The sequence below is a fragment of the Ictidomys tridecemlineatus genome, chromosome X, assembly GCF_052094955.1.
Source record: "Ictidomys tridecemlineatus isolate mIctTri1 chromosome X, mIctTri1.hap1, whole genome shotgun sequence".
Lineage (NCBI taxonomy): Eukaryota > Metazoa > Chordata > Mammalia > Rodentia > Sciuridae > Ictidomys > Ictidomys tridecemlineatus.
The window spans coordinates 60,189,024-60,203,723 of NC_135493.1; positions in this window are offsets into that span (position 1 = coordinate 60,189,024).

Sequence of the window (14,700 nt, forward strand, 5' to 3'; positions counted from 1 at the left end):
ATGAGGGTCTCCTTCCTTTACCATGTAATTTCCGTTCTCTCTCCCTTTCTCTCCCCCCTCTCATCCCTGTTTAATCGTGATCTTCTTCTCATGCTCTTCCTCCCTGCTCTGTTCTTAGTTGCTTTCATTATATCAAAGATGACATTTGGCATTCATTTTTTAGGGATTGGCTAGCTTCACTTAGCATAATCTGCTCTAGTGCCATCCATTTCCCTGCAAATGCCATGATTTTGTCATTTTTTAGTGCTGAGTAGTACTCCATTGTGTATAAATGCCACATTTTTTTTATCCATTCATCTATTGAAGAGCATCTAGGTTGGTTCCACAGTCTAGCTATTGTGAATTGGGCTGCTAAGAACATCAATGTAGCAGTATCCCTATAGTACGCTCTTTTAAGGTCTCTAGGGAATAATCCAAGAAGGAGAATAGCTGGGTCAAATGGTGGTTATATTCCCAGCTTTCCAAGGAATCTCCATACTACTTTCCAAATTGGCTGCACCAATTTGCAGTCCCACCAGCAATGTACAAGTGTACCCTTCTCCCCACATCCTCGCCAGCTTGTTGTTGTTTGACTTCATAATGGCTGCCAATCTTACTGGAGTTAGATGGTATCTTAGAGTGGTTTTGATTTGCATTTCTCTGACTGCTAGAGATGGTGAGCATTTTTTCATGTACTTATTGATTGATTGTATGTCCTCCTCTGAGAAGTGTCTGTTCAGGTCCTTGGCTCATTTGTTGATTGGGTTATTCATTTTCTTATTGTTTAATTTTTTGAGTTCTTTCTATACTCTGGATATTAGGGCTCTACCTGAAGTGTGAGGAGTAAAAATTTGTTTCCATGATGTAGGCTCCCTATTTACCTCTCTTATTGTTTCTCTTGCTGAGAAAAAACTTTTTAGTTTGAGTAAGTCCCATTTGTTGATTTCTAGTTAATAACTCTTGTGCTATGGGTGTCCTGTTAAGGAATTTGGAACCCGATCCCACAATATGTACATCGGAGCCAACTTTTTCTTCTATCAGACGCAGAGTCTCTGATTTGATATCAAGCTCCTTGATCCATTTTGAGTTAACTTTTGTGCATGGCGAGAGAAGGGGATTCAGTTTCATTTTGTTGCATATGGATTTCCAGTTTTCCCAGCACCATTTGGTGAAGATGCTATCCTTCCTCCATTGCATGCTTTTAGCCCCTTTATCAAATATAAGATAGTTGTAATTTTGTGGATTGGTTTCTGTGTCCTCTATTCTGTACCATTGGTCCACCTGCCTGTTTTGGTACCAGTACCATGCTGTTTTTGTTACTATTGCTCTGTAGTACAGTTAAATCTGGTGTCGCTATACCTCCTGATTCACACTTCCTGCTTAGAGTTGCTTTTGCTATTCTGGGTCTTTTATTTTGCCTTATGAATTTCATGATTGCTTTATCTATTTCTACAAGAAATGCCGTTGAGAGTTTGATTGGCATTGCATTGAACCTATAGAGAACATTTGATAATATTGCCATTTTGATGATGTTAGTTCTGCCTATCCATGAACAGGGTATATTTTTCCATCTTCTAAGATCTTCCTCTATTTCTCTCTTTAGGGTTCTGTAGTTTACATTGTATAAATCTTTCACGTCTTTTGTTAGGTTGATTCCCAAGTATTTTATTTTTTCTCAGGATATTGTGAATGGGGTGTTTTTCCTCATTTCCATTTCAGAAGTTTTGTCACTGATATACAAGAATGCCTTTGAATTATGCATGTTGATTTTATATCCTGCCACTTTGCTGAATTCATTTATTAGTTCTAGTAGTTTCTTTGTAGACCCTTTTGAGTCTTCTAGGTATAAAATCATGTCTTCCGCAAATAGTGATAATTTAAGTTCTTCTTTTCCTATTTTTATGCCTTTAATTTCTTTCCTCTAATTGCATTGGCCAGTATTTTGAGAACTATATTGAATAGAAGTGGTGATAGAGGGCATCCCTGTCTTGTTCCAGATTTTAGAGGGAATGCCTTCAATTTTTCTCCATTAAGAATCATACTAGCCTGAGGCTTAGCATAGATAGCTTTTACAATGTTGAGGTAAGTTCCTGTTATCCCAGTTTTTCTAGTGTTTTGAACATAAAGGGATACTGCATTTGTCAAGTGCTTTTTCTGCATCTATCAAGATGATCATGTGGTTCTTATCTTTAAGTCTATTGATGTGGTGAATAACATTTATTGATTTCCATATATTGAACCATCCTTGCATCCCAGGGATGAATCCTACTTGATCATGGTGCACAATTTTTTTTATGTGTTTTTATATTCGATTCGCCAGAATTTTATTGAGGATTTTTGCATCTAGGTTCATTAGAGATATTGGTCTGTAGTTTTCTTTCTTTGAGGAGTCTTTGTCTGGTTTCAGAATCAGGGTGATGTTGGCCTCATAGAATGAATTTGGAAGAGCTCCCTCTTTTTCTATTTCCTGAAATAACTTGAAAAGTATTGGTATTAATTCTTCTTTAAAGGTTTTGTAAAACACCCCTGTATACCCAACCGGTCCTGGGCTTTTCTTGGTTGGTAGTCTTTTGATGGCTTCTTCTATTTTATCCATTGATATTGGTCTGTTCAAATTGTGTGTATCCTCCTGACTCAGTCTGTGCAAATCATATGACTTAAGAAATTTATCGATGTCTTCACTATCTTCTATTTTATTGGAATACAGGGTTTCAAAATAATTTCTAACTGTCTTCTGTATTTCTGTAGCATCTGTTGTGATATTGCCTTTTTCATCCCATATGTTAGTAATTTGAGTTCTCTCTCTTCTTCTCTTCATTAGCATGGCTAAGGGTCTGTCGATCTTATTTATTTTTTTGAAGAACCAACTTTTAGTTTTCTCAAATTTTTCAGTAGTTTCTTTTGTTTCAATTTCATTGATTTATACTCTGATTTTAATTATTTCTTTCCTTCTGCTACATTTGCTGTTGTTTTGCTCTTCCTTTTCTAGTGCTTTGAGATGAAGTGTGAGCTCATTTATTTGTTGGTTTTTCCTTTTTTTGAGGAATGACCTCCAGGCGATGAATTTCCCTCTTAAAACTGCTTTCATTGTGTCCCATAGATTCTGATATGTTGTGTCCGTATTTTCATTTATCTCTAAGAATTTTTTTATTTCCTCCTTTATGTCTTCTGTAACCCATTGATCATTCACTAACATATTGTTCATTTTCCAAGTGATGTAGGATTTTTCCTTCCTTCTTTTATCATTGATTTCCAGTTTCATTTCATTATGATGAGATAAAATGCATGGTATTATCTCCACCCCTGTATATTTACTGAGAGTTGCCCTATGGCATAATATATGGTCTAATTTTGAGAAGGATCCATGTGCTACTGAGAAAAAAGTATATCCACTTGATGATGGTTGATATATTCTATATATGTCAGTTAAGTCTAGGTTGTTGATTGTGTTATTGAGTTCTATAGTTTCTTTATTCAACTTTTGTTTGGAGGATCTGTCCAATGGTGAGAGAGGTGTGTTGAAGTCACTCATAATTATTGTGTTGTGGTCTATTTGATTCTTGAACTTGAGGAGAGTTTGTTTTATGAACATTGCAGCACCATTATTTGGTGCATAAATATTGATAATTGTTATGTCTTGTTGGTGAATGGTTCCTTTTAACAGTATATAATGTCCTTCCTTATCCATTTTAATTAACTTAGTCTTGAAATCGATTTTATTCGATATGAGGATGCCCCCCCCCCGCTTGCTTATGAGGACCATGTGCGTGGTATGTTTTTTCCCAACCTTTCACCTTCAGCCTGTGTATATCTTTTCCAATCCTATGTGTCTCCTGGAGGCAGCGTATTGTTGAATTTGTTTATTTCATCCATGTTACCAGCCTATGTCGCTTTATTGGTGAGTTTAAGCCATTAATGTTTAGAGTTACTATTGATATATGGTTTGTAATTCCAGCCATAATTGATTATTTATCTTTTTTTAAATCTGGTTTTTTTCTCCATGATTAGCTTTTCCCCTGCCCTCTCGCTTTACTGAGGTACTTCCCACCTTTGGTTTTGTTTTATTGTTTTTCATTTCTTCCTCATGTTGTGTTTTCCTCAAGATGCTTTGCAATGGTGGTTTTCTGGCTGCAAATTCTTTTAACTTTTGTTTATCATGAAAGATTTTTATTCTGTTGTTGTACTTGAAGCTTAATTTTGCTGGATACAAAATTCTTGGTTAGCATCCATTATCTTTCAGTGTTTGAAATATGTTGTTCCAGGATCTTCTCGCTTTCAGTGTCTGTGATGAAAATCCGTTGTTAACCTTATTGGTTTATCCCTGCATGTAATCTGCCTCCTTTCTCTTGTAGTTTTTAATATTTTCTTTTTGTTCTGTATATTGGATATCTTCATAACAATGTGTCTTGGCATTAGTCTACTGTGATTTTGTATGCTCGGTGTCCTGTATGCATCTACAATTTGTACATCCATTTCCTTTTTTATCTCTGGAGAGTTTTCCATAATTATTTCATTCAACAGATTTGTCATTCCCTTGGTTTGAACCTCTATACCTTCCTCTATCCCGATGACTCTTAAGTTTTATTTTTTTATGTTATTCCATATCACTTGGATGTTTTTCTCATGATTTTTTACCAGCCTTTCTGAGTTGGCTAGACTCTTTTCAAGATGATATATTTTGTCTTCATTATCTGATGTTCTGGCTTCTACTGGCTCCACTCTGTTAGTGATACTCTCATTTCAGTTTTTAATTTGGTTTATAGTTTCCTTCATTTCTATGATTATTCTTTGATTTTTATAATCTCTATCTCCTGATAAAGATGCTTATTTGCTTCTTTTATCTGTTTATGTAATTCATTTTCAATGTGTTCTTTCATTGTTTGAATTTGCTGTCTCATGTCCTCTTTAAGATTCCATTCCATCTGTCTAAGGTATTCCTTGAGTTCTTTATTTGACCATTTTTCTGATGCCTCTAGGTCCTCCTGTATATTTAGGCTGTCCTGCATTGTTTTTACTCCTTTTCTTCCTTGCTTTTTCATGCTGCTCATGTTACTTCTTGTTCTGTTTGACTGCTGAGTTACTGTTTACTCCTATAAATTTATTTGGTTTTGTGTATCTCTGGGGTCTCTCTTTTGTGATGGGAGACTATGACTAGAGATGATGAGTTTTGTTGCACTTTAAAGCAGATTCTTCATTTCTTAAACTGTATACAGATACTGATGGCATATAGCAGTCTGCAGTTTGGTCTTGGGACTTATATTTAGGTCAAATGATGTGATGGTTTTGAGGTTGGTATCTCTTGGCAACCTTGGAAGTTTGCTCTACTGATGAGGGATATTAACAGGAGAATGGACTGAAGTATTTGGGGGTAGCTAGGGACTTGGCAGCACTATATAACACCTCAGAACATTTACCTATACATATTTAGTAAATTACATATAAATAGTGTCTTGATGTTTGGGAGGAAATGTATTAGAAGGAAAGGGAAGAAGTCACTAAAGAGAATGAGAGTAAACAGGTGGAATTCAAGCAAAGGGGAATAAGGAAATTGAAAAGAAATGAAAAGACAAAAGAAAAAATAGAAAAGAAAATTTAAAAAATTATAAAAATAGAAAAATTTATAAAAATAATTAAAAAATAAAAATTAAAATTAAAATATAAAAAAGAAAAAGATAGAAAAAGAAAAAATCAAATAAAAAAAATTTAAATGCAGTCTTAGAGTTCGATTAACTTCTCTTCCAGCAGGTGGAGCTGTGCCCACCGGGCCAAGCTTCTCCACTCTATACGCAGGAAACGATCACTGTGAAGCAGGTCCTCCTCCCTGACTGGGTGGGTCTCCAATCCTCAGTGCCTAGGGCCTTTTCTTTTGTCTAGTCACTTCCCCACTTTTCCTCCAGCCAGGCCCCACTCACCACAATACTAGCCACACACCAGGTCTGCTGCTCCCGGGAGCCCTATTTTCTTGAATGACTGGGCAAACGCTCCCTTCTTGCCATTCCCTCAGACCCTAAGGTTGTGGAGCATGGGGCTGAGAACCCTCTGCGTATTTTTCCTGCCCTCCGGTAGCCACACCTCCAGGAGCTGGTGCAAGAGACCTCAGTTGTGAGCGCACTGGTGGGAGCGGTAGCTGGGGTTCCTGCGCTGAGGGTCCCACGCCACTCCTGGTTCCCATGGTCTGACTATCAAGCTCTCAGGAGAGCTGGGAGGGGCCCTTGAGGTTTCCCTTCTGTGTGGAAAGAGAGGGCCCTGTCTCAATCGTGTAGCCACTGCCTATGAAGGCTCGGTTGGTATTAACTTCTGCAGGTTCTGGAGTAACCAACAAGTTGATTCAGCGGGAGCGTTTAGCACTGAGTCACAGTGGTTTGTCTGCGAGACGCAGGTGAACAGGGTCCTGAATTCAGCCACTCCGGGCTCTGTGTGTACTCTGAGATGTGCAAACTGTTTGCCCCAGATCCACGTCAACTCAGCATTGCCTAGTGATCCTGAGCAAACAGCATTTACACAGTTTAAGACTCCCTATTCCCGTGCAGCTGAAGAGGTCAGAGACTTGATCTCTCCGCGCCCGCTGCCATGTTGGATCTCCCTGAAAAGTTGTTTTAGTAAGCCAAAATGGTAACAAAAAGCAAAAATCTATATAGAGGGCTAACATTGTAGCTTAGTGGTAGAGCACATGCCTAGAACATATGAGGCACTGGGTAAGATCTTCAGCACCACATAAAAATAAATAAACAAAATAAAGGTATTGTGTTCATTTACAAAATATATTATACAAAATATAATTGCAGCCAATATGGAAAGCAGTATGGAGATTCCTTGGAAATATGGGAATGCAACCACCAGTTGACCCAGCTATCCCTCTCCTCAATCTATACCCAAAGGTCTTAAAATCAGCATACTACAGGGACACAGCCACATTAATGTTTATAGCGGCACAATTCACAATAGCTAAACTGTGGAGCCAAACTAGATGCCCTTTAGTAAACGAATGGATAAAAAAAAAATCTGGCGTATATACACATTGGAATTTTACTCAGCAATAAAAGAAAATAAAATCATGGAACTGGCAGGGAAATGGATGGCATTGGAGAAGATAATGCTAAGTGAAGTTAGCCAATCCCCCCAAAAAAACAAATGTTGAATGTTTTCTCTGATATAAGGAGGCCAATTCATAGTGGGGTAGGGAGGGGGAGCATGGGATAGGCAAACTCTAGATAGGGCATAGGGGTGGGAGGGAAAGGGAGGGGGCAGGGGATTAGCAATGATGGTGGAATGTGATAGATATCATTATTCAAAGCACATGTATGAAGACACAAATTGGTGTCAATGTACTTTATATACAACCAGAGATATAAAAAATTGTGCTGTATATCTATAATAAGAATTTTAATACATTCTGCTGTCATTTATTTTTAAAAAAGTTAATAAAAATTTTTTAAAAACTCTGAAACCATGTGTAAGAAGAAATAAAAAAATAAAAAAATAAAAATACATTTTACAAATAATAGAAATAACAAGAAAGTAATCAAAACACATGATTAGAGTAAAGCACTTCATCACAAAGAGACATTTCTTCACATATAACAAAACAAACATTAAAAAGATAAGTGCTGTGTGCCAGGAACTGTGCTAAGTGATCAATAAAAACATTATTGTCATGTGCTGTGAATATCATAGTAGATATTGAGATAATTGCAGAGAAATATAGCCATAATCTATAATCTGCTGGAGAGGTAAATGTAATGATTCAAATATAATGTCATCCACTAATAAAAAAAATTATCATTTAGTGGATTTGCCTATTGTGAAAGGGATTGCTCACATTATTTAAGCATTTTAGGGCTTTAAGCTTCATATAAATCCTTATGATTAGGGACTCTAAATTTGACACAAATAAATCAATGCCCAATATGATTACATATTTTTATTCTGATTGTCAGAGAATTAGTTTAGATTGAAAGCTATGTTTATTTCCAAAGCTTATGTTCATTAACAGGGAAAAGTGAAAGTGTTATAAAGCACAGTAAAACATGGGCTTTGAGAAGAAAACACAAAAATATATAATTCAGATAAATATGGAAAGATAGCATTTCTATACTCTAAAAATCTGAAAATGAAAACAAGAAAATGATCTCATTTATAATACCTGTGAAAAACAAAAGAAATAAAATCAGTAAGCCAAAGAAAAACACATATGACTATGATTATTGCAGCACCCCTAACAATAACCAAGAAATGGAAACAACCTAAGTGACCATCAACTTATGAGTGAATAAAGAAAATATATTATATAAATGCTGAAATGCTACTTGGACATAAAAATAATGAAATCTTCTCATTTCCGATAATGAATGAGCCTGGAGAACATCCCATTAAGTAAAATAAGCCAGATAAAGGCAAATAGCACATGATCTCTGTCATATGAGAAACTAAAACAATTGAGTTCATATAAGTAGAAATGAGAATGACAGTTGTCAATCCTGAGGTTGTTATTAGGGAGAATGTGTTGGGGAGATGTTGGTTAAAGGATACGTACTTACAATTATGAGGAATGAGCTCAAGAAATCTATTTAGCAGCAGGCTGATGATTGTAAAAGATGACATGCTTAATTTTAAAGAAATCAAGGATAGTGGATATTGTATTCTCACTTCAAAAAGAATAACTATGTGAAGTAATACATTTGTTAATTAGCTAGGCTTAACCATTAAACATATATAACAATTTGACTTCCAGACAGCATGTTGTATATGACAAATACATAGAATTTTACCTACAAGTTTAAAAGAAATTCTCTAGGTGGGAGAAATAGGAATTTAATTTAGGACCATGATATTGGAATGGAGCTTATTTTGATATATTTCTTAAATGGAATAGATAGTATTTAATTACTTAATAGATGTTGGTAACAAAGCAAAAATTCAGGATGTATTTGAGTTTTCCAGCTTAAGAGATCCAATGATAATCATCCCTTTACTAAGAAAAAGATTGTACCAAGGGTGGGGTTGTGGTTCAAAGGTATGTGTGAGGCACTGGGTTTGATCCTCAACACCACATAAAGTAAAATAAATACATTGTGTCCATCTATGACTAAAAAATAAATAAGCATTAAATAAGATTGTACCACAACAAAAATGAAGATTAAATTTTACTGAATATATGTGATGACATTTATATTTTATATATGAATGGCTATATCAAATGGACATTTGGATGTGAGATCAGAAATGTTTGTGTGCCAGTAACAAAGTATTTTTGTTATTTTGGCAACAATTTTTTACAGTTTCACTCTGATATCTGGTTATACATATTCTTCAGGATGTGCTTCTAGGTCCAGAAATAAGCAAATCAGCCTCAGAGCCAAAAAAATCATTCACAAATTCCCTGCACAAAAATAAGATGTACTTCTTCAGACTCTCATATAAACCATTACTCTTTATGAAATTTAACCTGCTTGAGTATCTTTCTCTTAGATCCTTGTCACTCATGCCAAACTTAGAGTAATATATGAAAATAAGTTGTCATCAAGTGAAAGACAATTAGAAATTGTCAAATGTGAATTGCTTCTGAAATATCTATAGTTTTAATTACTGAAGATAAAACTGGCCATCTACAATAACCAAGAATACAATACAATATTTTCACTTCTCATAGGTGCAAATTATTATGGTATGAGATGTTCCATGAAAAGCTCATTCGGCAATAAGAATGTATAGAGGTAAAATGTTTAGAGTACGAAAGCTATAACTTAATCAATTTTAATGGATTACTAGGTGGTAACTATAGGTGTCGCGACCTCTTGCCTGCAAGGAAGACGCAACTCGGGAATCTTCTTTCAGCGGTCTATTCAGGCCCTTGATATTTCTTCTACTGATCCCTCGGATGCCCCTCCCAGCCTTAATATAGCATCTCAAGCCCCAATGCGAAGCTGCCACGAGGAACTTTCTCATAGAGTGCTGAAAAACCATGCGCCAACTCTCGCAAATAAGGAGTTGTTTGTCACATACCACAGCGGAGCCAGCGCCATCTTGTAATGGCGACCATAATCTGCATAAGCGGCAGAGGCGGCTCACCACATATAGGTACATTGAGGAACTGACTGGAGGAAATAGATCACTGGAGATGTGCCTTTGGATATTATATTTTATTCCTGGATCCTCATGCTTGGGGTCCTGCTCCTATTCCTTCCTGGATGCCATGAGCAGAGCAGCTTCTTTCATCTGCCACACCTTTCTGCAATGATATTCTGTCTCTCTCAGGCCCAGTGTAATGGAGTTGGTCTACCATGAACCGAACCATGAAGCCATGAGCCCAAAATAAACTTCTTCAAATTGGTCTTGTCTATTATTTTGATGATAGTGAAGAAATCTGAATAACACAGAAACTGGTACCAAGAAGTTGGGTAATTGCTGTGACATATCTGACCATGTTGAAACAGGCAGATTTCAGGGAGAGAGAGGAAAAGACACCCTTACTAGATCAAGACCTAGATCTGTGAACATGACCATCCATGCTTTTCACTTTAGTTAGATGAAGAAAGAACACCTGCATCATATGCTTGTATCAGATCAATTAGAACAAAAACTTAATCAATTTAAATGTCACAAGATTCAAAAGACATACAGTATTCTGAACCCCAAAATATCAAATGATTGACATGAAATTTGATTTTCACCAAAGTTTGCCTTGGACCATGCACTTTTCTTCATGGGGAAATATATTTATAGTCAGAGAATTCAACCCTGGATACCTCACTTCTTGTTTGCTAGGAGAGGTGATGCCCATCTGCACCTTGCCTTTGGGAGATATATATATATATATATATATATATGGCAGTCTTTTTATAAATATTTGGTTGTTCTTTCAAAAGTACCTGAAATTCTCTTCAGCTGCATAAGTGAAGAACCTGTCCATGGTGAGTTGAGGTCACACTGCCCACTTGGAAGATATCTTAGGATCACTGTATGGTGACAGAATATTTCAGAAGTCTTGAAAACTGATATGTAGGGTGGTTTGGAGAAAAATTTGGAGATGCAGGCTGGAGAAGCCTTATAATGTTTTAAACAGAGCTTAAAGGGAAATTCTGGTGGGAACTCAGAAGAACAGAATTATGATAAGAATGTGGACAGTAAAGATTACACTTATGAGGTTTCAAAAGAAAACAAGGACTCGATTGAGTATTGGACTATTGGCCATTCATTTTACATTCCAGCAAAGAACTTGTCTGCATTTTATCCATAACTTAAGATTTTCTGTGAGGCTGACATTTAAAGGTGATGGACTAATTAATCTTGTGGAGAAAATGTCAAAGCATCACAAAATTCAAGCAGTAGCATAAGTATTGCTGTTGACTGTAAACCAGGTTTATTGTGATAACCAGGAGCAGAAAACAAACTGGAAAAATATTTTTTAAATTGTTGTTTTGTCAGAAAAAACTGTGTGTAAATTTAGTTCCAAGGAAGATGTGTTTGCTGAGATTACAGCCACTAAAGAGAATCTACATAATTCACAGAGAGAAAATAGGAAAGATGCCTTGAGGACATCACAGTAATCACCAATATCATATCCATATCAGGCTCAATGATGTAGAAAAAAACAAAACTTGCTTAAAAGTTATTTCTCTGAGAAGAGACCATGTAGGCTTCCTCAAAAGCTGATTTCTCACTTCTCATTCACCATGATCAGCCATCAAGGCACTCTTAAACCACTATAGCCATGGACAAAGGAGAATAAGCTAATACTTGAGCTAGTAGAAGAAATTGATGTCATCTTTATGGTGCTGATTCTGCAGAAATGCAAAATGCTGGAGTTGGGGATTTTGGAGACTTCCACCAAAGTTTCAAAACAAGTCCTTAGAGGCCAGGAAAAGTGTGACAGGGTCAGAATTCTTGAGGGCAATCCCTAAGAAGGCCTTGTGTGAAGTTATGAAAATGTAGCTGAAGCTGCAATGGAGACTACAGAGGTTAATAGATGCCAGTAACATGGAACATCTGGAAAGGAAAGATTCTTGGTATAGACAAGGCCAGGCTGAGAGAGAGGCCTTGAGGGCTGAAAGTGGCTAAGCCAAGGGGAAGGGACTGACCAAGGTCTTTGGAGTTTATATCTGAATACCCTATTTGAAAAATGCTAGACCTGTTAAGACTATGGGCACTCTTGTCTCTTCCTATTTATGTTTCTATCTCTCTCTCCTCCTGGCTGCCATTTTCTGAGTACCTTTTCCCCAATATATCCTTCCACTATGATGTTCTGCCTTACCTTATCTTAGGCCCAGAACAATGCAGTCAGCTGACCATGGATTGAACCTCTGAAGCCATGAACCCAAAATAAACTTTTACTCTTCTACATAGTTATTCCAAATACTTTGGTCATAATGATGCAAAGATGACTGACATAGAGATATCACAAGAAATAGGGTTTCTTGGGAGAACTGTATGGACTCTCATGAGCTTCAGAAATCCTCAAGCCCTGTGGATTATGGAGACATCACCTTGTATTTGGAGTCAACTTTACTTTTTATTTTTATTTTATTGTGTTTTATATTATTTTAATTGGAAAATAAAATATATATATATATATTTGTAGAATACAATGTGATGTTTTAATATATATATATATATATATATATATATATATATATATATAGTAAGATGATCAATTAAAGTTAATTAATATGACCATGTCCTCACCTATATTTTCTGGTGAAAACATTTCAAATCTACCATTTTAATGATCTAACATATAGTCACCATACTGTGCAATAGATTACTAAAATTCATTCCCTCTAATTGAAACATCTCCTCTTTCCCTGTGTACCTCAATCACTAGTCTCTGGTAGCCATCATTTTAACCCTCTATCATTATAAGTCCCAAATAGTGGATCGCAGAGGAGAGAAAAGTAAGGGGAAAATGGGGATTAGAAAAGGCCATATGGTTATTTCTTTCTGAAGTACCAAGGTAATAATAAAGGAAGAATTTGAGGAGAATGAAGGTAGGATTTTTCTGGAATTAAATTGTATTTTTGCTTGATGGTGACTTAACTTCTGCTCCCCTAGTTAACTATGCTTATCCTTCAAATTGCAAGTGAGATATCATTTTCTGCAGAAAATCTTACTTGATCCCAAGGTCTTAGGTTTCACAGAAACCTTCATTTCTCCCATATCACACAACATAATGTAAAACCACTGAAGACAGAGTCTGTTTACATATGTGCATCCAACATTTAACATAGTGAGTACTCAATAAATATTTGTCATCTGAATGAATGAATAGATAAATGGAAAAATTTAAAAAGTAAATGTTTGTTGTGGTTTAGATAGGAAATGTCCTCTGAAATGCAGGAATATTCAGAAGTGAAGTGATTAGATTATGAGAGCTATAACCTAATCAGTGGATTAATCCATTGGATGGATTAATAATTTGAATGGATTACTAGGTGGTTAAAGAAAAGAAACGTAGAACATGTCTATAGGAAGTAGGTCACTGTGGGTGTGCACTTGGCAATTATATTTTATCCCTGGCTCCTTATTGTATTTCTGTTTCTTGGCCATGAATTGAGATATTTCCTCTGCTATGCCCTTCTTCTGTGGTGTTCACCCTCCCCTCTGGCCTAGAATAATGGAATAAACCAACCAACCAAGCTGAAACTCTGAAACTATGAGCCAAAAATAATTAAAATTTTTCATCTTCTAAGTTGTTTTTGTCAGATATTTTGTTCACAATGATGTACACATGACTAATACAATGACTATTTTGAGAGAATCAGTCTCTGTGTGAATCGGTAAATTAGACAGTTTTGGGCTACCATGGTTTCAATATGGTTTGTTGCATCTGCAATTCTAGTTGAAATTTGTATGCTTTTGTGGCAGTTTTGAGAGGTATTCATAAAAAGGACTAATGCCTTTCTTGATAGTGAATTCTTATTCTTCCTAGACTGAGTTAGTTATCAAGACAGTGGGTTGTTATGAAGCAAAGCCACCCCTCATGCTTTCTTTTCTGTATGCATCTATTTCCCCTTCCATTTTTTGTCATTAATTGAAGCAGCCTGAATTCCTTACTGGGAGTTGATCAGATACCATCACTGTGTTCTTGTAATTCTTAGCCTCCAGAATCATGAACTGAAATAAAACTCTGCTTTATAAATCAGCCAGTCTCCGGTGTTCTAGTGTAGCAACAGAAAATAAACTGAGATGAAGACCCACATGCGGAGATTTTTTTGAACACAAAAGGAAAACATAAGGAGCAAACAAGTAGATAGGGAACAATATTCATTATTATAGGTCATAAAAATGGCAAAGGTTACAATTTAGGACTTGTTGGAAATAGAAGGAGGAGTCAAAAAGGTTAAAAGGAAACCTTCAAACATGTTGGCCCATATGAGGGGAATCATAATTATAATCATGAATCATAAACATAAATTAGATAAGATTTATTAGAAGTAGAGAATATATAGAATATATGATTGTTATTTTTACTTCAAATAGTACTCCCCCATATTTTAATGCTTAAAAGAATATTTTAGTCATTTGAAAAAATCTATTTATACTCATTTTTTAAATTCCTTTCAATGTCTAACTTTTTTTCTTTTTTCTTTCTTTCTTTTTTTTTTTTTTTTTTTTTTGGTACCAGGGACTGAACTCAGTGGAACTCGACCACTGAGCTACATCCCCAGCCTTATTTTGTATTTTATTTAGAGACAGAGTTGCTTAGCACCACACCATTGCAGAGGC